Source organism: Prionailurus bengalensis, chromosome B1 (assembly GCF_016509475.1).
Source record: "Prionailurus bengalensis isolate Pbe53 chromosome B1, Fcat_Pben_1.1_paternal_pri, whole genome shotgun sequence".
In the NCBI taxonomy this organism is placed as follows: domain Eukaryota; kingdom Metazoa; phylum Chordata; class Mammalia; order Carnivora; family Felidae; genus Prionailurus; species Prionailurus bengalensis.
The window spans coordinates 39,292,850-39,296,436 of NC_057344.1; positions in this window are offsets into that span (position 1 = coordinate 39,292,850).

The following is a 3,587-nucleotide window of genomic DNA, read 5'->3' on the forward strand; positions in this document are numbered from 1 at the left end:
CACCAAACATGTTGTAAGAACTGAATGAAATAATAATTTGAAAGTGCTCTGATGTATTAATCTGTACAAAGTTATGGTGCCATTATCACACAGAAGACTAAATTACCATTTCTAACTGTTAAGTGTCATCTGTCTAGTTGCATATGTTACTTCCTTGTAGTCTAACTAGGAAATATTGTTTTAAAAAAAACAGATGATTTGAGTCTTTTTTCCTGGGCATTTAACTAGACTTTTTATTCGACCAATTTAGGAGGGCTGCTCACCATGTAGCAAAACTAGCAATAACACTTATGCTTTCAGAAAAGGCAGTTCAAGATGGCAGCTTGGGAAAACCCTAAACTTACCTCCTTCCAAAGATAAAACAAATATGTAGCTACACTTACAACAATTCCCTCTTTAAAAACCCTGAAAACTAGCTGAACAGATCTTCCACAATCAAGGATTAAAAAGCCATACCCAGATAGGTAAGAAAAGTAGAGACACAGTCTTTCTAAAAACCTCACTCCTCACACATGACCAACAACAGAAAGAGTTGGGAGGGATATCCCACCCACAGAGCTTCTCTCTGAAAAGCAAAAGGTGTGTGCCTCTTATACATCACCCCAACCCTTGGGACCTAATCTGAGAGATAAACTCCCAAATCATCTGGCTTCAAAACCCAAAAAATCTTACATCCAAGGAAAACATAGGGCTATAAGGAATGGAGATTCTGCTCTTAGAGGGCTCATGCACAGACTCCTTTGATCCAGGACCCAGCACAAAAGTAGCAGATTGAAAAACACCTAGATCATATGTGAGGGAGATTCATTTGCTAACATTAAGGCATCTGCTAAAGGGCCAAAAGCTGTTGGGACTGTCTCTGGGGACAAAGGCAGTAGCAGATGTTATTTGGGGCACTCTTCTTCTACCTTCTAATGCCAACAAAGGCAGACAGCATCTTTACACTTTCCCTCTATCTTGCTGACACCAACCCCCTGTGTGACCTGGTGGGCAAGTGTCTTGCCCCTCCGTGGTTTGGTGCCCTGCTACTCCCTGATGCTCCTGTGGCTGCTGCCAGACTCAGCAGATCTGAAACAATCAGAGAGACAGTTTGAGAGACAATCAAGACCTAAGGCAAGGTTAAAGATAAGGTTCATCTCCTACATAGAGCTACTCCTTCAAAACTGAAAGATTTAGCTGTTTCACTTAATACATAGAAACAAACTCAGAGAATCAGCAAAATGAGGAGACAGAGGACTATGTTCCAAATGAAAGAACAAGATAACACCCCATTGGGGGCGGGGTGGGGGTGGGGGGAAAGCAGAGCTTTAGAATGTGTTCAGGTTTAACTTGCTATCAACTTAAAATAGACCATTATATATCAATCAACATGATATACCACATTCATGAAATGAAGATTAAAAATCATATAATCATCTCAATAAATGCAGAAATAGCATTTGACAAAATTCAACATATACTTATAACAACTCTCAACAAAGTGACTGTGGACAGAATATACCTCAACATAATAAAGGCCATATATGGGAAGCGTTCAGTTAACATCATACTCAACAGTGAAAAGCTAAAATCTTTTGTATAGAATCAAGAATAAGACAAGAATGTCCAAACTAGTCACTTTTATTCAATATAGTATTGGGAGTCCTAGCCAAAGCAATTAGGCAAAAAGAAAGAAAAAGAGAAAGAAGAAAGAAAGAAAGAAAGAAAGAAAGAAAGAAAGAAAGAAAGAAAGAAAGAAAGAAAGAAAAGTTATCCAGATTGGGAAGGAAGAAATAAAATTCTCCCTATTTGTGTATATGATCTTATAAAAATCTATATATAGAGAAAACTCTAAAGATTCCACCAAAAAACTGCTAGAACTAGTAAACAAATTAAGTAAATTTTCAGGATATAAAATCAATATACAGGCATACTTTGTTTTGTTGCACATCACAGATACTGTGTTTTTTACAAATTTAAGTTTTGTAGCAAGCCTACATTAAGCAAATCTATCAGCATCATTTTTAAAACAGCATTTGCTCACTTCCTGTCTCTGTCACAGTTTTGTAATTCTTACCAATTTTTTAAATCATATTTATTATGGTGATCTGTGGTCAGTGATATTTGATGTTACTATTGTAATTGTTTGGGGGCACCATGACCCACACCCATAAAAAACAGCAAATTTAGTCAATAAACATTGTGTGTGTGTTGACTTCTTCATCAATTGGCTGTTCTTCTGCCTCTCTCTCCTTGAGCATCACTATTCCCAGAGACACAACAATACTGAAATTAGGCCAATTAATAACTCTATAATGGCCTCTAAATGTTCAGGTGAAAGGAAGAATCAGTCAAGGTGGCAAATTCATTGTTGTCTTACTTTAAACTGTCACAGCCACCCCAACCTCCAGCAACCACCACCATGATCATCTAGCAGCCATCAACACGATGAAGGCAAGACCCTTTATCATCAAAAAGATTTCAACTCACTGAAAGTTCAAATGATAGTATATTTTAGCAATAAAGTGTTTTTAGTTAAGGTGTGTACATTGTTTTTTTAGACATAAATTTATTGTAAGCTTAATAGACTATAGTACAGCATAAATAAAACTTTATATATGCACTGGAAAACCAAAAAAAATCATTTGGATTGAATTATTGTGATATTTACTTTATTGTGGTGGTTTGGAAATGAACCCACAAATATCTGTGAGGTATGCTTGTATAAAAACCTGTTGTGTTTATATATACTAACAATGAACTATCACAGAAATTAAGAAAACAATCCTGTTTACAACTGCATCAAAAAAAAATACCTAGAAATAAACTTTACCAAGCAAGTTAAAGACCTGTACACTGAAAACTATATGACACTAAAGAAACTGAAGAAGCACAAATAAATAGAAAGATATTGCGTGCTCATAAATTGGAAGAATGAATATTGTTTTAAAAATCAATATTATTAAATATACATATTACCCAAAATAATGTATAGATTCAGTACAATTTCTAACAAAATTACAGTGTCATTTTTCACAGAAATAGAAAAAACAATCCTAAAATTTGTATGGAACCACAAAAGATTCAGAATAGCCAAGGCATCCCAAGAAAGAACAAAGCAAGAAGCATTACACTCCTGGATTTCAAACTGTATTACAAAGTTATAGTCATCAAAACAACATGGTATTGGAATAAAAATAGACACAGAGATCAATGAAATAGAATAGAGAGTTCAGAAATAAACCCATGTGTATATGGCCAATTAATTTATGACAAAGGAGGCAAGAATATACAATGGGGAAAGGAGAGTCTCTTCAATAAATGGTGTTGGGAAAACTGGAGGGCACATGCAAAAGGATGAAACTTGGCCACTGTCTTATACGATACATGAAAATTAACTCAAAATTGATTAAAAACCCGAATGCAAGACCAGAAACCACAAAACTCTGAGAAGAAAATAGGTAGTAAGCTCCTTGGCATCACTCTTGGCAATATATATATTTTTATCTGACTTCAACTCAATAGCAACAAAAGCAAAAATAAACAAATAGGACTACATCAAATTAAAAGGCTTCTGCACAGTGAAAGAAGCCATCAACAAAATTAAA